Below are 25,634 nucleotides of genomic sequence, written 5' to 3' on the forward strand. Positions count from 1 at the left end.
TGCAAGGGACAGCTGTTCTGCTCCAGTATTCACCACCACCGTGTTTGCTTAAGGCAACGTTGGTATTATTTATACCTGAATGGTGCTGAGTTTGACGTAAGTTTTTGGACATAAGACGTCAATAAAGATGTCACTAAGAACTGGTCGTTCTTACAGTGCTTGCAAGAGTTCTATTACTAATCAAAACAAAGCAAGCGGGGCTTTCCCAGGTTGCTGGGGGGTTTGAGCTGTCGAAGGAACTTGGTGTGTTATCTAGGAATCTAAGGAAGTGGCTTCTGCTGTGTCATGTACTGTAATGAGCTGCAGAGACGAGTTACTGAAATATGGCTCTGATCGTTTATGCCATTATGGGGATATCTATTGGTTATAGCCGTATAGGGGCATAAGGTCACAATATTGATCGGGGTCCTATATAGAACACAACAGCATAAGAGGGCACTGCTTCTTTTTGCTGCTTTAGTATATTTTCTACTCAAGTGCCAGCTTCCACAACATGAAGGGATGGTTTCTCAATGCTACAAATAATAGAAATGAGTAATGCAAAGGTGGTCATCAGGAGTATCAACAAAATTATCAATATGAACTTGGAGATCGTGAGGATATGAATAAAATGAATATACCCTGGTATTGGCATTGCGCACGTGCAAATATCAGACAATTGTCAATGTTCGAGCCAAGCAGTCAATCAATCAATCAATCACCGGCTTGTAAAGGATTACTACTCACCCGTAAGGGTCTCAAGGCGCTTGGGGGGAGCTGCTGGTCCATCGAGGTACTGTTGTTCAGTCGAGAAGCCAGATCTTGAGGTCCTTCCTTGAATGAAGCAGTGATGGTGATTGCCTGTAGTAGAGATACAGGGTGTTCCAGGTCTTTGCTGTAAGCTATAAGCAGGATCTTCCTCCGGTTGTAGTCTTGCAGATACATGGGACGGTAGTTGATTCTGCTGCTATTGAGTGCATAGGTGACAGTCTTTCTGGACTTTTTAGGAATCCATTTGAGGATCTTTTGGAGCAGGTGTGGTGTGCGGATGAAGGATGATGAGACTGTGTTGATCTGGCAGCTCATGGTGAGGGAGGAGACCAGGATGATGCCTAGGTTCTGCATGTAGTCTGTGGGTGTGGGGGAGAATCCAGGTGCTGCGTGCCACCAGGAGTCATTCCAGGTGGAGGGGTTGTAGACTATAATGAGGAATTCAGTCTTCTCTGAGTTGAGCTTGAGGCAGCTGTTCTTCATCCTTCCGGGCACAGCCTTCAACCCATTGTGAAAGTTGTTCTTGACAACTTTGGGTACAACTGGACAGTACCCAAGCACGATTTTGGGGGTGGGTGCCAGAATCTGATCAATGGCATGCAGTAAAGACTATAAACACAACAAACAAAAGTATTAATACCACTGGGGCAGAGGGACAACATGTGTTTGTCCAAACTCGTAAACAGCAAGAGCTTGTTATGGCAAGGTAACCAATGTGGATAGGTTACTGAATGAGGTACAAGGGTGATGAAAGCCTTGTGTGAATCAAGGGCCCTGTTGCCTAGAAGCTTACTAATAATACCTGCAATGTGGTTGGTACACGCTAATTGTCATATCTAAAAAATAGCAGACAATGCAATATATATAACTGACGAAAACTGCAAGTTTCCTCTTCACAACAGTAACATGAACATAATCAAAATAATAATCTTTGTCCTGTTCCACCAAAGAAATCATCAACATTGAGTTCCCATATCCAACTGAACAAAGTTCCAGAGAGACTTCAGCACACTACATGGAACATGCTTGGTTATTTGAATACAGTGAGCACTGGATAATCACATTTTGCAAAGTAAATGGTACAAAGGTAAAATCTGTGTTCTGGTGCATAAACGTTCCGACTGACATCATCTTGGACTTACATCTGGAGCAGCTTCCAGTGGTTTCTCTTGAGATGGAAATGATCCTGCAATCTCTACATGAGCACCAGAAACAATGCCAAACAATGCACCTGATCTTTCTACAGGATGCCAGCTACAACAGAGCTGTGTCTCAAGTGGCACTTCTTAACGCAGCTCTAAATGAATGGTAAAGGAGCCACATCCAACAACCAGTGCCTCAGATGAGCAATCAGTTGCTGGTCCATCTAAAACATCAGCTGTTAACAATGAAGAATGCTCTGCATGGATCTAAAAAAGACCACATGTATGCTGCATGTGCACCTGACCATGTCGACATGTCCTCTGATTAAGAGTGAACTCAACCAATGAATAATGACCTGTAACAATCATATGTATCAAAAAACCTGTAAAAACTGAGAACTGAAAAGAACATCTTTTTCCGCTCTGATTAGACAACTTTTTAAAATTTTGCTTCTTATACCGCATATTTTTTAATCACACTTGTCTATCTTATCACTGGCATGTTTATTCGCCAACACGCATAACATGCTCTAGGTAGAATATAAAATGGAATTGGATTTTTATTATCTGTAACTTAAGGATTACAAATAGTCATGTGTTGCTAAGGGAACCATTATTATCACATATGTTTTATTTGTCTTTTATGTCTACAATACAGTAATGCCATTTATATCATTCAATATTATACTACAATTATATTACACATAAATGTTTTAGATATATTTCTTATCGTAGATAAATGTAGACAATTACTTGAGAGCATACATTTCCTTCACATTAGTCAAATTCCTAAGGTTAGACATGCCCCTATTACATCACATTTAGACGTACAAGCTGGGAAAACATAAAGTTCCTAAGCCTGACTCCATCGTATGCAGACCCCGACCCCATCTTAGTTTATGGGGAACACCATCTTTCTTAACTTAGACAATGGAAGCCGCCATATTTCCTTATTCATGTAGAATCATTGTCATGCCTGCCTTTAAAAGCAATTTTGTCTCTAGATCTTTTCTACTAGGAACAGTGATATCATCAATTTCTTTGATTAATGAAATAAATATAACCTATAATCTGACATTTGTCTGGGTCAAATGTCTCCTCCTCACCATGTCAAGGTCAAACATTGAACTCATACAGACATATAAACTAAATTATGTAGTCTGGATTGACGTCCTTTTGGTCATAAGAAAACTTCTGGTACGCATACCTTGATGTACATAATCTATCAGACATTCCCAAACTTATATCAGAAATTTCAATTTCTGATATAAGTTTGGGACTGCCTGAAATAGTTTGGTCTCGAAAAGACTATTGGATTGGAACAGAGGGGATTATGAATTGGACCAAGCAAATTAAACATTTGCCTAAAACCCTGTCTGACCACAAGCCAGTAATGCTATGCAATAATATTCCTCATTACACGCCACCACCATATGTGTGGAGATTTAATGCCAAAGCATTACTGGACGCCCTGCACTCCGAGGCTATAGCGCAGGCGATCACTGAATACTTTGATATCAATCAGACTTCTACAGATCCTAGTTTGCTGTGGGAGGCATTTAAAGCTACTATTCGGGGGGGTCTGCATTAGTGTGAACGCAGGCATTCTCAGGCATATTCACGCTCAACTAACACAACGAGAATGCAGGTTAAGTGCTCTAGAGCAGGATTATGAGCAAACAAATAATATGGCCATCCTCAGTGATATTCGGACAATTTTATCAGAGCACCAGGACTTCGCTGAGAATGAACTCAGATATATCTCAAAACGTCAGAGGCACGAACATATGGCAAGGGAGGTAGACCGGGGCACATTTTGGCTAGTAAAATCTGCATGAGGCATAAGGCGCAAATGGTACTTTCTATAAAAGATGAGGATGGCGAGTCCCCGTATGATACACAAAGTATACCCACAGCGTTCATCAACACATATGGAGATCTTCTTAAATAAATCATGTGACACAGCCACGCCAGCTGAGGTTATGACATATTTGGAAGATATAGAGCTGGCCTGGCTATCTGATGCCCAGAAGGAGTATCTAGCGCAACCAGTGACTGTTGAAGAAGTCACAGACATTGTAAAGTCTCTGCCCAATGGTAAAGCGCTGAGGCCGGACAGCTTTACAAGCAAATTTCATAAGGCGTACATCGACACACTTGCACCTCAAATGTCCAAATGTATGGAGATGTCCACAGTAATAAAATCCCCCACCCCACATTACGAGAGGCCATGATTATTGCTCTATTGAAGCTTAATAAAGACCCAGAGAAGTGTGAATCCTATAGGCAGTTATCCCTCATAAACACACATACTAAAATATTGGCAAAGCTGTTTGTGCAATGACTGCAACCATTATTACCCAATCATGTCCTACCAGATCAGTCCGGCATTATTCCTGGTTGATTCACCGCCCACAATACTCGAACGCTCTACGCGCTATCTCACTATTTGGCCCCGAATATCCTGGCGATTGCTGTTTTGTTGGATGCAGCAGAAGCATTCGACTCCATTGAATAGTCGTATCTACATGCTATATTATGTAGGATGGGATTCCTCCCTATTTTCTTACAATGGATCCAAATCTTATACATGAAACCCAGACTGCTTATACAAGTTAATAAATATGTATCGGACCCCATCAACATTGAAAGAGGCACACAACAGGTCTGCCCCCTATCCCCTTTACTTTTTGCCATAGCCTTAGAACCACTGGCCTGTAAAATATGACAGGGTCATAAATGTGCTGCTATTCAATTTTTACTACGCCCATTAAATACTTCACTATACGCCTACCCTTAGAACCACTGGCCTGTAAAATACGACAGGGTCATAAATGTGCTGCTATTCAATTTTAAAATTTTAAGAGGGATTAAACTCAAGGAAAGACTGGACACAGATTCTCAGAATATATATTGGATGCTTACACACAATAAATGAAACACTGGGGATGGCGGGAAAGGAGCCTCTTTCCTTTCGTAAAAATAGGTTGGATTAAAAAATATCAGCCATAAAGACATAGGAGGTCAAAGATGGCAGAGAATTGTAATTAGAATCAAAACAAGACCGGAATGCAAGTGTACAATGACCATATTTTTAGAAACAACGAAGATAAAATACCAGAGTGCCAAGGTTAGAAATCAATAATGCTAATTCATGTGTGACATTTTGGGAGCTGGTTCCGAAACTTGAAAATAAAGTTTCATACTTGTTGACGAATATAAGAAAAAACAAAAAAAGAAAAAAGCGTCTTTCGTTATATAGCACGTGACCTCTGGAACCAATGTGACAGAAGGTCTAGAAAATCGAGTTTATTATGTGCAGACGGGTGTAAGAAACAATTAATAACAATAAAAAGGTAATACCGTCTTTTTACAACATAGCACGTGACCTCTGGAACCAATGTGCCACAAGGTTTCTTATTGGTAGCGAGGTCAGTTACCACGTGGGCCTACAACCCAATTACACGCTACCTAATAATAAAGAGCACACAGAACGCTATCCGCTATGGCGATTGAAGCAAAAACAAAGGCGGAGGGGCGTATGCAGTTCCCAACACTTAAGGTAAAAATGGGGATTTATTTGAAAGAGACAAGAGGGATAATTTAAGGATATTAGGCATTGGAATGGGCGGACGCTAAAATGGAATTAATTTTCTTAATCAACAGGCCAAGTAAAAAGCTGAGCTCGCAGACTGTAGAAGCCTAACTTAGCAGAACCACTCCCTAGGGTGACCAACCGTCCGTAAATTTCACGGACTGCCTGTAATTTGGGCCTCTTGTCCGTTGTCCGTGAAGGATTCTTTCACGGACGTCTTTTGTCCGTAATTTCAGCTGCCCCCTGCAAGCAGCCTGTAACACTCACTGCAGGGTGCAGCTCACGCTCCTGCTGTGATCTGTCGCCTGCAGCAGCCCCTCCCTGGCCTGGCACAGACAGCTATCAGGCCCATTATCATTCTGTATGTTGCCCTAACTATCACATACAGAATGATAATGGGCCTCTCTGCCCAGTGACCGCATTTCGGGTCCAGTGTTTTTTTCCAGTGGGGGGTGAGGGGGAATCGAAACGTCCTGATAAAATAAATAAATAAAACCCTTTTTATCATCTCTGAGGTTTTAACTATTACATACTTGCTTGAAAACGCGTTAGTGCTTTAATGGGGGCTTCTGAAGAGGTTTGCCATGAGTCCTTGAAAATGGTAGACGTCTATAGTGTGACGGGCATCTCTGTTTGGAGTGGGCTACAGTATAATCCGCAATGTGTCTTTGGCATGATAAGTATGTCAAGTGTTGGTAAAGCAATAACGTGGAAGGGGCCAAGGTCTCTCCAAAAAAAGAACAGACTGTGTGACAAAGGATCCGTGCAAAGGCACTGTCACAGGGGACTCTGCAAGGTGGAAAAGGTAAGCCAGGTGTCCTTGGAGGTCTTGTCACAAATGACTTGTGAAGTTTTTATGACATCATACGCTTTTAGGGATACAATGCTAGAAGCATGAAGTAGGTGAGTGAACGCTGTACCTGTTTCAAGGCCCTCTCTGGGAAATACGTTGAACCAAAGAGAAATTAACTGCTTTATTCAGTACATTATAAAGTGTCCCTTAAAGTGTCACAGAGAATGTATTGAAATGTCACAAATAAGCAAGCTGCAGCAATGGAAATGTTACTCATAACGAAACTGAAAACTTAGCAGATATGTGAGTAAAACACTTCAAACAAGCTAAAATATGAGTGATAGCTTTTTGTGTAGTGTTTTTTTCATTGATTGGCAAGTTTCTGCATGTAAGTCTCTTTGGGGGGATATGTGAATGGTTGCAAGAATGTATTAATGGGTGAGGATAGATAGATGAACAAGTTTATTGGTGGATGAATGAATGCAAGAGGAGATGAGGTACTTGGGTGAGTGCACAGATGAATAACATGGTGGCTGAGTCAATGGATGAGTGAGTGCATGCATGAATGAGTGCTACTTGGATAGATTAGTGAATGAGTAGTAAAATACATGGATCAAGGAATAACTGTGCATGCAGAGAATACTAAGAGCATGAACAGATTGATGGATGAATAGATTAAGCAATTGTATTGATGGACAAATGAGTGTGCAAGCAGATGAGAGAATGGGTGAGTTAAGTAAGTGCCTGAGCTGAGCTCTGCACTTCAGTCACAGGCTGCACAAAGTTGAGTTCAGCGTCAGTGAGGCTGGTTCGAGCTCCACTCGGCGGCCTCTCACACATCCTGCCCTTCCATTTCTGGTGCTGGGTGTAATTTCTGAAATTTATATGTTTTCCTTGTCTTCATTGCTTGATTTTGCTCCTCCTGAGAAAGTGTCACTCATAGTCATTGAATGTCACTCAAAATTCCACTGAAATTATGAAAATGTCACGCGTAAGCAATCTGAAACCTTGGCATCTATGGGAATGTAAGATCTGAGAAGTTTTCAGGGGGAACATCCTTTACAACGCAGATGTTACACGGCAGTTCACTCACGACGCAACTTTTACAACGCAAGTTGTAACAACGAATTACGCTGGGGGGCGCTCCAAGATAGTAAATAGTTTAATTTACTATCCAACTCCTTCCCTACTATCCACGGGGACTGGAGTTGGAATAGTAAATTATACTATTCACTATCCAGCCCCCAACAACGCAAGTCGTGGTAATGACTTGCGTTGTAAAACATGTGTCGTAAAGTACTGCGATGTAAAACATCGCGTTGTAACGACATACATCCAGTCTTCAGCTGTGATCTTTTTCTTCACTTTTTTTTTTGAATATGCAAACGCAGGTATGTTTCACTCGCATACACAACAGATGCAGTGAGTGCAAGGTTCTCGCAACCTAAAACAAACTTATTTTGACTTGTGCTTGTGTTGGTTGTCTATTTACTTATGCACTATTGCGGACTTCCTTTAATTTGTTTGCAAAACGTACCTTTTGTCCGGAATTATCGTCCTGAATTCTGACCTTCTGTTATGATTTTTTGTCCTGAATTTTGACCCTTTTTCCTGAATTTTTGCACTCACTGTCCTGAATTTGCACCTATGCCAGTTGGTCACCCTACGCTCCGCTCGAAGCTGACGAACTGCCAAACAGGTATAGTCAGCTTTTTTGTTCACACAATAGAGACTACAGGAATAGAGCCAGGAAAGTAATAAATAAACCTCTTACTGACACAACGCTTTACCTTATTGGGCATTCGAGTCATTTTACGATATTACGGACAGAGACAGGATAACTACAAGAACATAAAACACAGCACCGGGTTTCTCTTATAACTAACAAGAAAAAAATCCAGGTATGGAAAAACAGTCTTCCGCACCAAGTAATGTGTATATCAAACACAAGGGCGATGATACTGACAATGTTTTTTTTTCACTTTTAACAGTATTGAGGAATACATCCCTACTTAGGAAAAATACCACGCAAGACAAGGCTGCAGGGGTACATAATAAAGGCTACTGTGTATGATTACCAAAACAGGTAAAGATCAATAAGGGAATTAGATAAACAATGACAAGTTTTTTTCCTAGTAATGAGGCCAAGAGTGAAACTATATGATGTTTTTTCCTCTTTCCTCTAACAGTACCTTTGTGGAGCCTCAAGGGCTAATGTATATTAGTAACCAAACTTTACTGTTTTGTTTCACTTACCATAGATTGCAGGGCGCAATTAAGAAAATGTATCCAGACTACTCAAGCGAGCCAAAGTCACTCAATACGCTACAAAAGCTTATTACGACGTCAAGTAGCTCCCATATGGTAACACGTTTATACACACACCTTCAAGAAGATATAGACGACACTACACACAAGGCATTGGCTAGATGGAATGCTGTGCTGGATCCTCTTCTTAAGGAGGAGGAATGGGCGATATGATGTAACATAACTAGTAAGCTGACGCCAAATGGTAATCTGCGTATACTCCATTATAAATATCTACACCAAACCTACTACTCCACAGCGCAGCTATATAAATATGGGCTCCGTGCAGATTCCAGATGCAAGAGGTGTGGAGTAGAAGACGCTGGATTTATTCACCTAGCATGGGCCTGCCATTCCATTAGGCAATACTGGAACAAGGTTATACAAATCTTGAGTATCATGCTGGAAGTGTCTATTGATTGTTCAATTCGCACATGCCTCCTAGGATTAGCCCCGACTGTTAAATCCACGAAGCGTTGCACTCCTTTTGGCCAAGCGCAGAATATCACTGTGTTGGTGTAGCAGGATTACTCCAAAATTCAAATTATGGATTAAAGATATGGCTTACTGTAAAGACAATCTCAAGACCTATGAAGAAGAGCTGCCAACGGGGTTTAAACCCAGAGATTACTGGATGTATATAGTCAATTATCGCTGGACAAATTGACCAGTATAGCAGGGGAGGTGAACTTAATGTTGTAAATGTATGATCGCTACTATGACGACTGATGAAAACTGTAATATGTGCCTGTATGCTAAAATATGGAAGCTTGTATTTTTTTGTTCTTTGTATCTATGCAGTGTATGCTTTCAATAAAATTCCTTAAAAAAACTGTAGATATGTCATTGCGCTAGTCTTGGAGAAAGTTAAAAGTTCAGGCTGACCGCAGAGGAGCATGAACCAGCTACAACAAACCAGTTAGGCCTGCTAAACAAGGGCACCTTAAATCCTGGTTCTCAGAAGTTGTGGAGTCCTGCTTCAGGGATGTGTTGTGGAGCCAATGCAATGCTAGGTCCTGGTCAGAGATACATCACGCAGAATTGGTTCTGATGAGCTGCGAGGGGGATCGCGATGAGAAGTCTTGCATCTAATGTGCAGCGCTCAGCGGACGTACAGATGGAGCTGTTGGCAGTGATGTGAATTCTTTGAATTGGGAAGTCTACACAGCAGAGATGATGCATAGATTCTGCTCGGGGTTGCACAGCTCAGGAGATGCAATGGTTTGCTGGTCCCACAGGTGGGCGTCAGGCCCACTTCCAAGGGTCCAAGACTTTTGGCACCACTTGACAGGTAAAGATTCAAAATCAGTTCAGGTGCTGGGTTTTTATATTAATTTAGGCACCACAATTAATGGAATAGCATATATATAACTCTAGTTATAGATTTCTGAAGCAATATAAAGCCATTTCAAAATAATACAGTGAAAATGTATCACTGTGGTTATTGGTAAAAACCACCAGGTACAATCGTCACATGCAGGTCGAGTTGCATGGATCCCTTGCAGGGTAAAAATGATGGGGGTCCTAGGACCAAGTCATGACACCACTTGACAAGGAAAGATTCACAAATTAGTTCAGGTGCTGGGTTCAAGGATGATTAAACCTTCTGTCCCTGAGGCTCTAGTCAAGAGGACAGTCAACTATCCCCTGGATTCACTCTAGGGTCCTGGGATCAAGAGATGCAAGTCCAGTGTGTCTCACCCAGGCAAGAGGGCAGCAGGTCAGCATATCAGGGCAGCCATCCTTCAGAGCAGCAGTCCAGAAGAGTGACAGTTGCAGGAAGGTGGAGTATTATGTAGTTATGCTGGTTAGGTTTCAGCATGTAATGCTATCACAAACCCCAAAGATGTTCCTCAGATTCACACTAATAAATACTTAGCTCAGTCCTGGTAGTGTGGCAGAGAATAGTCAAGCTTGGAGGAACATGTGTTGGGCATTTGGGAGTACAAACATGGATTATAAGTAATTGACACGGCTCAAGAGAAACCCAACACCAATTTATACAAATAGAGTATATTTTATCTTAATTTAGACACCACATTTAATACAATAGCATACGTATAACTGCAGTTATAGATTTCTGAAGCAATATAAAATCAGTGCAAAATAATGCAGTGAAACATTATCATTGCGTTCATTGGTAAAAACGACTAGGTACATACTGTGACGTGCAGATTGAGTTGCACGGAACCCTTGCAGGGTAAAGATAATGGGAGTCCCAGGACCAAGTCACAGTAGTCAGTTCAATTTAACCTGGCTCGTCGTGACGGATGCAGAGTTGTCCTGGCTGTCCCTGATGCTGATCAGGAGCCACAAGAGAGCTTTTTTTACCGCTGAAATGGTGCTGTGGGGGAAAAAGATGCAATAAGCAAGACCAGGGCCACTGTTGATGTCAGATGAATGCAGAGGTTGGTTGCTGGATTGGAGACCAACAAGTCTGGGAAGAGGTCAGTGGAGCAGACAGTTACTTTGATGTCCGTTGCTCCAGGGGAAAGCGGTAGCTGCCTGTAGCTTCATTAAAGGTAGGACAAAGCTTACCACAATGTATTAGACCATCTAGAATTTGGTGATCCCTCGGCGGGCTCGAAGCCAGAGGGATTAGTGTCAATAGTTCAGGGGAGTCTGAGTGTGTTTCACACTTCCACAGGGGTCCCTCTTTCTAAAGGAACCAAGAGTTAGCCTAGGACAAGTCTCAATCAGGAAGTTCAATAAGTGTTGCCACAGGTGCAGAATATCCCTCTTTTGCTTAGTGAAAGTCCTGTTGTCGCCAACACAGGTCTCTTCTTTTGTCCTCTTTGATACAGGTTGTTCAGAACTGAGGTTCTGGTGTTAGGGTTGTCCCTTCAATTCTAGATTCGGGGAGTTAGGGGTGTGTGAGCAAAAATCCAATGAACTGCCAGTCTCTCCATCTAGTTCACTTCTGAGATGACGACATCCAGGGGTGTGGGTCACCTTTTCACCCAGAAGAACCCTCTATTCCACCACTTCTAAAAATGGAAGAACCCTTCTTCCAGTGTACAGACCGGGCTGCCCACCCTAGAGGTGTAGCTAGCCTTTTGAGGGTGTACTCCTCCTCGACCATCTAATTTCCAGTCTGACCAGAGGCAAATGTCCTTGGGGCAGGAGGTTATTTTCCGCTCTGGGAGTCAGTCCTGATGCATATATAAGAGTTGATGCAGCCTTCAAAGCTCAAAGCCTTGAAACGCCACTTTACTAGCCTGTCTGGTAGGGAGGGGGGAGGTCTTACCTTCTTCCTGCCGAGGCTTTTGTTCCTGCTTCTTGGGAGTGATCACACTGCATGGCAGGTGGCCACAATCCTGTCTTCTTGGCAGCAAGTGCAAGAAGTGCGCACTTCCAGCCAGAGCACAGAATAGCTGGATAAAATGGGGAGAGAATGTGGCCTCACGGCTAGGGTGGTCGACCAAGGAGATAGGGAACTGGTTTAGAGTCCCTGCAGGGATGCTTAGCATTCTGTGATTCTGGGCCAATCATTTAATCTCCCCCTGCCTAACAAAATGTGTCATCTGTAACATAACTGGTGCTCATGTAAAGCACTCTGATACCTTCAGGTCTAGTTTACTCTATAAAAAACTCCATAAAGCTAGGGTAACCAGGTGGGCAGCTTAAAATGTGGTCAATCTGGGAGCATTCCACATTTCCCTCCACTCAAGGTTTGTGTCAGGGGTGGAAAGGCATTTTGTGTGGTACCAAACATGGCATATTTAGGCAGTTCCATAATGGAGCAGCCAACCTCAGGTTTTCAAGGGTACAAGCATAAGTTATCCTATGGACAGTCCATCACTTATAGAATCCTGTAATGGTTAAGGGCACTATAAAGTCATATAATCTTGAAGTCTCATGTCTACACATTTAACCCCTTCGCTGCAGGGGTAAATCCCCTGCTGTGCTCGGGGGGAGGGGGCGCGCACAGCGCCCTCATGCTCATGACGAGCTCAGCTTGTCATGAGCTACAGTGCTCCTGTGCTCCTGACGAGCTCAGCTCGTCTCAGGTGCATTGGCTCCGTGGAACGATCAGCACAGCTGGGGCATTATCCCCGCGTGTGAGCGTTCCACGGGCCATGATGAGCTGAGCTCGTCATGAGCACCTGAGCGCCGTGGCTCATGACGATCTCAGCTCGTCATGAGCATTGAAGAGGTTAATATAGTGCACCCTGCCTCTTGGGCTTTAGGAGATCATCCTTAGGGGTGACTGGTATATATTAAAGACAGTGCATTGACTTTGCTACACATGGTGAGAGCAAATTAGAGCTCGATAGTTTCAACTGCTCCTGTAGTCTACAATGGCAGGCCTGCTGTTAGTGTTTTTTTGGGTCACTTAGGGTAGCACAAACATTGCTGCAAGCCCTGAGGGCTCCTTTACTACCCATGCCCTGGATACCACTGGTACCATATTCTAGGGAATTATAAGGGGGCTATAGTCAAATGCGATTGCCAATTTAAACATATATCATTTTGGGAGAGAGCACTGTCACTGGAGCAAGTTCAGCAGAGTCATAAAAATCAGCATTGGAGTAAAATATGGGATAGTCGTAACCATCTGAAATGAGTACTTTCCCACAGCAGTCCTGTCAGCACAGCAGTCATTGTTCCTAGCAGAGTCCACAGGCTCTGAAGAAAGTGAAGGTCCAATATTTATAATTGGTATCCACTTGATATGGAGGAAGATTCTAGAGGTTTCCTCCTCCCTGGGGTGTCAGACATCCCCTTCCCCCATGTCCTGACCCCATCTTGTCTGAGGTCACAATAGACTAGTGCCAACCCTTCATGAGAGTGCTCAGCCAGAGCCTTTGTTCTGTGCAAGTGTGGTAGGTGACAGCTCCTCCACCTCATTAACTCAGAGTGGCCCATCTTGCCAACACCTGTGTTCCATTTGTCTCACTGTTTGTAAGCAATACTCAAAGACCAACTGTCAAGCACACCTAGTCATGTGAGGCAGGCACCCAATGGTTAGGACAAAAAAAATTATCAACTTTAACAGGCGATCTACCATCATGTGAAGACTTCTCTTCTTTCTTCAAACTAAAGTCTGATATCATAAGGAGTGATCTTCGCAATGACATTATCCTTTATTCCAACCCTCGCAACATAACACCCAATGAAATGAAAAACAATGCTGCGTGGTCATCCTTTGACACCTACTCAGAAGAAACAATTCTAAAACTGCTCAACACATTGAAATCCTCTAATCATCTCGCAGACCCTCTTCCTGCCAATGCTGTAAGACTTCATCCCACTACTCCTCCCACTCTGGACCAAAATTTTTACCAGTTCACTTCAACAAGGACTCATCCCTGATTCACTCAAAATTGGTCAAGTTACACCTATTCTCAAGAAACCAACAGCGGACCCTACTGACCTAAACAATTACCGTCCTATTACCAATATTCCCACACTTTCAAAACTTTTGGAAAAATGCGTACAACTCCAATTAACAAATCACATTGATCAGTTTGACCTCCTCAACCCTCATCAATCAGGTTTCCGAGCAGGGCACAGTACTGAAAGTGCTATGACACACATAATTGATGACGCACTCCAAATCCTAGATCAAAACGATACCTGCCATCTCATCCTTCTTGATCTCTCCTCAGCATTTGACACTGTCAAATACGAGAACTTACTTGAGCTGTTAAACACCAGAATGGGCATATCTTGGACTGTTCTCAAATGGTTCACCTCCTTTCTACATAACAGGACTCAAAAATTCAAGAGCAACAACTTGATGTCCTCACCAGTGCCTGTAACTCTAGGCATCCCACATGGATCTTCTTTATCCCCTACATTGTTCAATCTGGTCATGCAACCTCTCACCACCTTGTTACAAGCTTCTAATGTGCACTTTCACATGTACGCCGACGACACCCAACTTTATCTCAAATTACAATCCCCTAAAGACATCAAACTTCTTAACTCAATGCTCAGAAACACCCATTCATGGCTTGCCGATAATCACCTCAAACTCAATGCTCTGAAAACTGAGTTCCTTCTGATCTCACCTCCCGCGAAAATCTCCACCACCCAAACCTGGCTTAAACACCTATCAGCACTCAATGTCCAACCTACCATCGTGGACTCAGCGAAATCCTTAGGCATTACACTTGACACCAATCTTAACATGCAGCAGCATATCAGTAAAGCAACTAAGGGAGCTAATTTCCAAATTAATACCCTGAGGAAACTTAAACCCTTCCTCCCAGCCAAAGACTTCCAAACTGCTGTTCAAGCACTAGTAATTCCTCGCTTAGACTACGGTAGCGTCGCCCTTTGCGGACTCCCTCTTTCTACAACTGCACCCATGAGAGCCTCTTTGAACGCTGCAGCAAGACTCATCACTGGATCAAAAAAACACTCGCATATTTCCCCGACTTAAAATCCCTGAACTGGCAGCCTTTTGAAGCCAGAATGCATCTGAAAATTGCCTGCATGACGCACAGAGCTATACACCACAACTCACCTGGCTACCTCACTCAGAAACTGGCAATATCTGGTGGCTCAAGAACCACTAGAAGCACAAAGAATCTTCTCCTGAAACCTCGTAGATTCCGGAAGGAAAAAACATTTAAACGCTCTTTCTCAGGAATGGCACCCAGGATCTGGAACTCACTCCCGCCCGAAACCAGACTTATCTCCTCCTCCACATTCTTTAAAAAAGAAGTAAAAGCTATCCTCATGACTAAATTTACTTGAACTCTTACGCTCGCTCTATTTGAAGATATACACCTATCTGCACTATTGTTTGCTTGATTGTCGATCTGTATCATTTGTTTTAGTCAATTATTAGGCTACCCCATGTACCCACCTTATTTTGCCTTTCAGTTTTTACCTACAAGTATTGTATGCTCAAAAGACTATTGATTTCTCCCATGTCTCTTGTTTCCTACCTCCTGTATTTGTAAAGCGCTCTGATATCTGCAAAGATCTTGTTCGCGCTATATAAAACTTTCATAATAAATAAATAAATAAATGTGGCATTTTCAGAATTGTGGTTAGAAATCTGACTTTATCTTTAAAGAGGGATTATAATTACAATTCTTCAAACCCCAAACTTGAATTGTCTATCTGTTCCCAATTAGAAGTTACAACTAATTGAATCTAATAAGGTAACCCCAATGTTATCCTGAGGGAGAGGTAGATTTTGCAGAGGTGAAGAACAACTTTAGGAGTTTTCCTCTACCAGGACATATTAAATGTAAATGTACATGTTCTACTTCTTACATACATGCACCCTGATCTATGGGCTGTTTGGGGCCTATCCTAGGGGCAACATGTGTATTAAAAAGCAAAGGTTTAGGCACTGCAAATGGTTTATTTTGCCAGGTAGAATTGTTAGTTTAAGACTTCTCAAACAGGCAACAATGGCAGGCCTGTAATGTTTAAAGGACTACTTAAATGGGTGGCACAATCAATGCTGCAGGCCCACTAGAAGCCTTCAATTTACATCCACTAGATACACTTTACTAGGGACTTACAGGTAAATGAAATGTGCCAATTGGGTGTAAGCCAGTTTTTCCATGTTTAACAAGAGAACATAAGTAGTTTAGCACTTATTAGCAGTTGTAAAGTATGCAGAGTCCTGAAACCAGCAAAAATTCAGCAAAACAGCAGGATTGAAGTCAAAAAGGAGACAACCTTAAGGATTCCAGGCCTAACATATGTCTCCCTCTGCTGAATCCATCCTCCTGACTTTACTCACCGCTAAGGAATAAAAACCTGGAGAGAACATCTGCATCGGCATGGTCAGTTCAAGGGTGATGTTCCACCAAAATGTCCATTCCATATTGGGAGATGGTTTATTTTATTTATTTATTTATTTGCAAGCTTGTACCGCGCTAGGAATCGACTCCCTGAGGAGTATCTCCGCGCCTTAGGCAGCATCTGAGAGCAAAAAAGGCCCAGTCATATATCTTAATTTCCCAACCAGATAACTAGTATTTAAAGAGGAAAGTTTTTAATTTTTTCCTAAAGGGAAGATGTTCCTTGCATAATCTGATTTCATTGGGGAGTTCATTCCATAACTTTGGGTTCACCTTAACAATTTGACATTCTCACCCTTCATCTGCATTAGCCATTTGAGGCGTCTATGGTCTGAACCAGCTATTGAGTACCAAACAGTTATAGACTGCACTTTCTCAATACCCAGACCATTGCAAAGGCTTCCCTTTCTTTTGCAGTTCATCTCCTTCTCCTGGGAAGTAACCTCCTACCGATGAAGACTACAGGTTGATTTAGGCCCTCTTCTTTTAGCTGTAAAAACATAGCCCCATGCCAGGCTTTGAGGAATCTGTCTGCACAATTAATTGCCTGGAAAATTCAGTTGTCTTGAGTGTGGATTCTATGCATATGGCCGTCTTCATGGAGGCAAGAGTTCCGGCATCCCTCCATCCATATCTACTGGCTGGGCTGTTTCTTGGAGGTCATATCCCTTGACAAATCTCCTGTATTAACCAGTGAGGCCAAGAAGGTTTATAAGCAAGAGTGGTTTGTATTTTGGCCCAGAGGGGCTGCACTCTGCCTCCTCCCACTTGGTGTCTGAAGTAAACCACTGAACCCTGCCCTATGTGGCACTGATAGTCAGGCCTGCGATCTGTGACCGGCAGAGCCTGAAGCACTACTCTGAGCTGGAACAGGTAGTCCTCCCATCTGGAACTGAAGACCACAGTGTAATCTAGGTGGGTGGCACTGATGTTCTCCAATCCAGCCAAGATCTAGTTGAGCAACCTCTGCAAGTTGGCAGGCACATTCTCCAACCCAAAGGAAACCACATAGAACTGGAAGTGTCCTTCTGGAGTGGAGAAAGCAGACCTCTCTTTGGCTCCCTCAGTGAAGGGACTCTACCAGTACCCAGATGTTAAGCGAAACATACAGATGAACTAAGCATCTTCCAACCAAACTATAAGCTCATCAGTTCGTGAATGAGGTGGACATCAGTCTTGTTGATGGCACTGAGCCCCTGGTAATTGAGGTAGAACCTAAGATGAGGGGTAGTACCTAGAGGGGCAGCCTTGGGGCCCAACACTACTGGGCTAGGTCAAAGAGTGTTTAAGGGCTTAGTGACTCCTAGCTCTAGCATGTTGGAGATTTCTCCTTTATGCTGGCTCTCACTTTATAAAATAACCTTCAAATCTTACTCTTTACAGACAATATGATGGGTACTCCATGTAGTAAGTCCTGGGGTAAGCAAGAAAAGAGAGGCAAGCTGTCCCAACAATTGGCATCATTCCCTCTGTTGCTCTGTAATCAGGGTAGGGGCTAGTCTGTCACCCTCCACTGACCCATCCTGGTCCTTGGAAGAAAGGAGGTTGGGAGGAGGTGCTCTCTTCTCCTCCACTTCATCATTCCTGACCAGGAGCATTGTTACCACAAACCTCTCAAAGTGGGGTTAGAGGCAATTGAAATGGAACACTGTAGTAATTACTTGAGAGCCAACATAGTAAAGTCAAAGAGCGTTATTGATAAACTCCAAAATCCCACAGAGAGCGAGGCATAGGACGTCATTCATGTACAGAAAAAACATCCACTGTCCTCATCAACTGTCAACATAAACTGTGAAAGTCACGCAGCATCACAGCATGAGACAGGGGCATCGCGAGCCATGACAATGACAGAGGGTCCTCCCGCAAGAGCACTAGGGCATCCTACTACATATCTCCTTTCCTTAAAGGGGAGAAAAGGGAAAGGGTATAGAGAAAAGGAGAGAGAGAGAAAGAAAAATACAGAGAGAGCAAGAGAGGTGACCTGGATCTAACGGGCAGTCCGATGTCCCTCCCGCTACTTCTAAGAGTCCCGATGGGGACGTTATCAGCGCCAGAGGTACTGGGTTTCGCAGTTACTGGCATTCTTTCTTCAGCGTCCAAGCTTTGTTGGGAGTAGTCAGGAACCAGGGCATGAACCCTCACAACCTTATTCATATTCCACCAGTTGCAACAATTCACACATACAGCACTCCCACAGACTTTGTCAATGATTACTAGTTGACTGAATTTGGTGTCATCCTTTCTACAAATCCTGATTTTTTTATCTTAACTATATCACACAGCATATTTCTTGAAAGTAGCGTGTTTGGTTTTGTCAAAGTATACCTTTTACTTAGCGTGGGAAGATTCAACTTTGTTTCTTACCATCACATCTAACTCTTGGGCAGAGAGTGTGTTTCCAAACCATTTAGACACGCATGCCGGTCTGAATTCAGAACATGCCTTCCTCCCTTTGAGCAATTTGAAAGGTGACACTCCATTGGAGGAATGTGGTGTGGTTCTGTAGAACCATGGCATCATTCTGTTAGCAACGGGTATGACCTTGTTGTGGGAGATAGCCCACTGTATGCAGTCACTGATCACTCTGTTGAGCCTTTCTACGAAACAGCTAGTTTGGGGTTGATAGAGAGCACCTAAGGTGGGTAATTGAGGTTTCTTTGAGAAAATGCTCAACTTCGTTTGACACAAATTGGAACCTGTTGTCAGATACTAAGGTTTTTGGAAAGCCCTCCAACATGAACACCTCTTTCATGAATTCCAAAATTTCATTAGAGTCAACCTTGGCAACAAATTTTACTTTGAGCCACTTAGAGTAGTAGTCCACCAAAACTATGGCGAAATGACACTGGAGGGGTAAGGCATGGAAGGGTCCCAGAACATCAATACCCAATTTCTCCCAGGGTTCATCAGGAAGAGTAATGGATGTGAGGGGTGGATTAGAGACACGTAAGGTTTTGTGGCTACTAGTGCAACTGGGACTGTAATGTACCATACTATCAATGTCTCTATCCATTTGGGGCCACCAAAAGTACTCACACACTCTGCGTTTGCACCTAGGTTACCCTGATGTGTATCAGACAAGAGAGTAGCCCTGAGGGCAAAGGGGATATAACCTTATCTTATCTGATTACAAGATCATCCTCAACAAACAATTCATCACATATTTCTACAAACGGTTGGATGTCCACACTCACACTTTTCTCCTTGGGCCAACCTTCAGCACTGTACTTTTTTACACAGTCTGTAGAGTCTCATCATTTTGCATAGCCACCCTCCAATGACATTCATTTAACGTGCAAATGTTTTGCAATTCGAATGCAGCAACTAAACAGTCTTCAAACTCATCTTCACCATTAGGTTTCTCAAGACAGTCTGTGTTGTTACCTGGAACAGGCAACCGTGACAGACCATCTGCCCGTACACTCTTACCCCTAGGTATGTGTTCAACATTGAATTGGATTTGGAGAAGCCTTGAGGAAAGTCTTGCTATGTGTGGTGTGCTGTTACGGAAATTGGTACTTCCTAGGAAGGACACAAGGGGCTTGTGATCAGCTTGAAGTGTGAGTTTCCATCCCCAGAGATAGCATTTGAATTTTTCAGTTGCCCATCAACATGCCAATAATTCTTTTTCATTGACGGAATAGTGGATTTCCTCCTCTCTCAGAACCCTGGAGGCCAAACCTATGGTGTGGTCTAGTTTGCCAATAATCTGGGTTGACACAGCCACTAACCCATAGTTACTTGCATCCACAGTTAATGTGCAGGGTAGAGCTGGACCATAAGATTTCAAAGCTTTGACTTGACTAAGCTGAGACTTCAACCAGGTGAAGGCACCTTCACACTCAGCATCTCATACAAAGTCTGTCTCTTTTTTAACAGGTTAGAGATGGGTCGTACTTTAGTGGCATAGTCCGGGATAAAACGTGAGTAGAATTTACCTAATCCTAGAAAAGACTTAACCTCAGATTTGTCAGAAGGAGGAGGTGCCTCTTAAATGGCTTTTACTAACTCGGGTCTCGATGTGACACTGGCACTGGAGCTAATGTGACCTAGATATTTATCCGAATCCTTGGAGAATTTGCACTTTTCTTGCTTGAGCAAAATGCCTTGTTGTTGAAAAATAGATAAAACCTTATGGAGCACTTCGTCATGTGTTGTCTTGTCAGGGGCATGTATAAGTACATCACCCTGGAAAATAGCAACATTTTTCAGACCTTTGAGTAGGTTAACCATAAGACGCTGAAATACTGCTAATGCGTACTCTAATCCAAAAGGTATGCAGCAGAATTGGAAAATACTAGATGTAGAATTGAACACAGTGAGATGACATGGCTCTTTGTCCAATTCCACTTGGTTGTACGCTGAAGCAAGATCAAGTTTAGTGAAGACCTTGGCACCTGATACCATGGCTAACACTTTAGTGATGTTGGGAAGTGGGTGTGAGTCCACCCATATCTCTCTGAATAAACTGCGCAAGTCGATGAAAATTCTGAGTTCATTGTTCCGTTTCTGTGCCACGACCAAAGGGGATAACCATTCTGAAGATTCTATGGGCTTGAACACACCTCTGCTGCATAGCACTACAAATTCTTTCTCGAGATCCTCTCTGATAGAGAACGGAACACTCCTTAATTTGTGTATCAAAGGGATGGCTCCCTCTTTTACTTTAATCCTGTGTCTGAAACCTTTTATTTTCCCAAGGTCACCCGAGAATATTTTGGAATAGCTGTTCAATAGCTCCTCAACCTGTGGAACATCACGTATGGCTAACACTTGTTCTTATGCACCCGGACATAGCATCATTTCAAAATGGCCCTGATGAAACCATCCTGGTATGTTTAGACCTTTGATGGCTACATAGATTTTACCATGGATGCGTCGGCCTTTAAATTCCATTATGTCTTCAAAATATCCCAAGAGATCAATTTTATGACCTTCATAAGATACTGGCGCACGATTGGGAGGCATCAATTGCCTCTCACCCCAACTTTTCAATGAATTCATTTTGGGTAATCATAGTGATACACACACCTGAATCTACAAGAAGTCGTACATTTCTCTCCCCCACACGGATGTTGGCATAGGGATCCACACAATCTGCTGGGTCACCTGTTCTGACATCACTATCGCTGACCACAAGGACCATGTCTTTCATTTTTGACATAAGGTCTTCTGTATTACTGTCACTGTTTTCCTTGACATGACTCCCGTTGACCTGCTCTTTCCTCTTCCCTTGGCATACTTAGAGAAATGCCCCCTCTTATCGCACAAATTGCACACAGCATTTTTCGCTGGATAAGGTCTTCCATTTTTGTTATGTGTAGGGTAACCACACCCAAAACAGATGTCTGTCCTTTTGAAAAAACTATTCTGAGGGCCTTCCCTTTTTTTTATTTTGAAAATTGACACATACAGGTGTGACCGTCTCTACAGCCTTGTTCTCTAACTCTTTTACAGACACCCTAGTGGTTTCAAAACTCTTTGCGATGCAGGGGACCTCTTCAAGGGTAGGATTTCCTAACAAAAAGAGTTTCTGCCAAATGTTTTTAGCACTGCAATGACTAATAAACTGATCACAAACCAACTGTTCGCTAAAGTTTTCAAATTCGCAATCAGCAATTAATTTTCTTAGTGTGGCAACATATGTGTCTACATCTTCATGAGTTTTTTTGTATGCACTCAAAAAACTTGTGTCTTGTTACTACTAAACTTGGTTGAACATCATATCTACTTACTAATTTCCTTAATGTTTCTTGGTAGTTATCTGACTCCTCATTTTCACCTCTCCCAGGCTCGGGGAGATGTTTAACTATTGCTCTCCCTTCAAAACCTAGCGAGTGCAGTAACACATTTTGTTTTCTTTCTGGCCTGAATCTGTGTGCTCCTATTGCCCCCAAGTAAGTTTCAGATGTGGCACACCACTGACACCAACTAATGGGGGGATCTCCATGTGAGTCCAGAAAAGGAGGCAGTGGTTGTACTGCCTACATTGTCGTATTCTAATCTAGGACCCCGATCAATACTGTGAATTATGCCCCTATATGGCTATAATCCATTCATACCCCTATAATGGCATAAACGATCAAGAGCGATATTTCAGAAACTCATCTCTGGCCTAACACGATCATAGCCACATTTCAGAATCTCTTCCTCTGCAGCTCATTAGAGCAAATGACACAGCAGAAGCCACTATCTAAGATTCCTAGATTACACTCCGAGTTCTTCAACAAGATAAAACTCAGCAACCTGGGAAAGCCCGATTGCTATGTTTTGATTAGTAATAGAACTCTAATGAGCACTGAGAGGCGATCACTTAGTAGTGACATCTTTATTGACGTCTTATGTCCAAAAACATACGTTAAACAAGGCACCTTTCAGGTATAAATATTACCAACGTTGCCTTAAGCAAACGCTGCCTCAACGACATCGATGATAGCGATGGTGTGGTGAATACAGGAGCAGAACAGCTGTCCCTTGCAGAGCCCAGCAGATACAAGCTGCCCACGGACGCTGCCCCTCCTCCTCCTCCTCGACGCGCTGAGAGAGACGCTGTCTTTTCTCCTGCCGAGAAAATCCAGCTCCGGCGTTTCCTGCCTACTCTTGCGAGTGACTGGGATATCGAGTCCTGGAAGGAGATACAAGACCTCCAACATTCTATTCCAGAGGTATGGTGTTGACTAAACCCTTAGAGAGAATTCTTGAAGCAAACCTTGGCAAAACCAACTTAACTAAAACTGCTACTTACTTACTCCCTCCCAAGTATTAGGCTTAGGTCAGGTACACTGGGGTAGGCGTAGTTAGAAGCACCAGTTGAGTACGTTAGTCAAATGTATATATGAATGTATATATTTTATTCATTTTAAATCATTGTATGGCTAAGAAACCATATTAATGCTTTTACAGTATTATTTCGCAATCCTCATTCTACTGTACGCACTTTTTATAATAACTAGTCTTGCAATTGTGGCAATTCATTTCTCTTGCATGAGAAGAAAGACTGTTCAATAAATAATACCTTTTTATTGAAAACGCCCGCCTCTCTATTTCTCTGCATCTTGGTGAAAGTAAACTGCACAACTGACTGAGTAAAATAACTGTCTATTGTTTCACACGACTCTAGAGATTGACTCTTATTCTAAGGAGCAAAGTTGTCATGTTTATGCGGTTGTTGGAAAACTGAATCCCTTCTTGTCTGTACCAGGGAAGCTGATCACTTCCTATTCAGTCAAGAAAGATTCCAGTGACCTCTGAGCTAGTTGGTAACAAACCCAATTAAGTTTAGTATAGTCAGTAGAGACCTGGAAGACCGCACTTCTACGTCTATACTATTGTTTATGTTATTCCAATGCGCAGGGCCTATAGGGAAAATAGGAACTACACTACAGCATACTGTGAGGAGTTAGTAACTGAAAGAATTTTCTAAAATGAGCAACAATGAGGTAAGGACCAATCAAAAGAGTTAGCACTTAGATAAAAGCACACTGTAAATGTTCACGTAAACTACATTTAATGTGCTAAAATATAGTGTGCGCAAAACTGCACCGTAACCATGACATGAATATGTTAGGATCCTGTAAACATGAGCAACGTGGAGACAGGGCACAAGATGTAAATAATGGTTAAAACTAGTCTTGCTCAACTTCTGCTGGTGTAGGAAAGGACGTGAAGAGTTCAGGAGAGGCTGTAGAGGTGAATGTTCTGAAAGGATGGGAGTACAACACTAAAGAATTGGAGAATCCAATACGCAAGATGCAGTGTCCGGCGCCTGAAAGTGAGTTTAAATAGAAGCGTCAGCTTTCGTGCAGCTCCTATTTTTTGAATGAAGATACTGATTTGACAGAATGCAGCAGCTGGGCTGAGTCACTGTGTGTTGAGAACTGGCAGCTCCACCAGAATGGACGAAGATTACCTCACCTCCATGTCAGCAGCGCTTCACCAAACAAGGAGGAGAGACAGGAACAGACTCCACCTAACTAGGCAGGAAGGACAGTCTGGCAACTCCCCTTGCATTAGCATAGATTGCCATCACCTCCGTAACAGCCTTGGGTATACTCACGGGCTGTGAAAACAGGATAAGACTCCGCCTCACGAAGCGTGATGTGCTTATCAAAAAGCTTCAGGGTAAACTGTCAATCTTTGTAGGTGAAATGACAATGTAAATTAAAACTCTCTCCTCATGGGGCGTGGAGCATGATCAATGCTCCACCTACACTTGTGGTTGAGTGCCAGCTTGGACGTTCCATTCTGGTGTGTTGCAGCCAGCCTTTAAACGGGAATCGATTGCGCAACCCTTCGTTGCCATACGACGATGACCTTGTGACCAGCCTTGGCTCCTCCCTTTGTATTCGCCATCTTCGACAAACCACAGCGTTGTGGTAGCCCTATTTCCTGTACTGTCTCTGTACCTCGCCTCCTATACAAGTTGTCCACCATCAATAAAAGCTGTGAGTGTTGTAGTAGTCTGTGTGGGTCCTCTGTGGAATCAGCTCGTCGTCAGTAAAAATGTAGCAATTACTTGAGAGCCAAAGTAGTAAAGACAAAGAGCTTTATGGATAAACTCCAAAATCCAACAGAGAGCAAGGCATAGGACTACATTCATGTACGGCAAAACATCAACCGTCCTCATCAACTGTGAAAGTCACGCTGCATCACAGCATGAGCCAGGGGCAGCGCGAGCCATGACAATGACAGAGGGTCCTTGTGCAAGAGCACTAGGGCAGACTACTACAAAAACCCACGAAGATTTCCTGGGAGTCTTGAGGTCCACCCGGTAGATGACCTCACTCTTGATTTCTTTCACTCAATACGGCTCAGACCAGTGGTCTTCTAGGGTCCTGGGCTCCATTGGTTACATCACCCACACTTTGTGACTTGGTTGATACTCAACCAAGTTGGCCTTCTAGTCATACCACCATTTCATCACCTTCTGGCTGGCTTCTAGATTCTCTTTTTCCTTTTTCCAGAAGAGCTTCATCAAGGTATGGAGTGCCAGCATGTAGCTCACTGTGCCACTGGAATCAAACTATCCTGGCTGAAAAGGGGTAAGATCCCGAAACCGGTCCAAGGATGCTTGTTTCAGGACCAGAATGGGCCTGATTGGCAGTTCGGGCTGGACAGTTCCCATGAGGAACAGGGTCAAAACTGATTTGCATATGGCCAGGTCTAAACTAGGGTGGCATGGTGAGCAAAAGAATGATGGATTTAACCCACATCCCTAAGTGCGCCTGGTATGTCCAGACGAGGGTCCTGGGCTCACTGTGCCACTGAAATCA

This window comes from Lissotriton vulgaris, chromosome 5 (assembly GCF_964263255.1).
Source record: "Lissotriton vulgaris chromosome 5, aLisVul1.2, whole genome shotgun sequence".
Lineage (NCBI taxonomy): Eukaryota > Metazoa > Chordata > Amphibia > Caudata > Salamandridae > Lissotriton > Lissotriton vulgaris.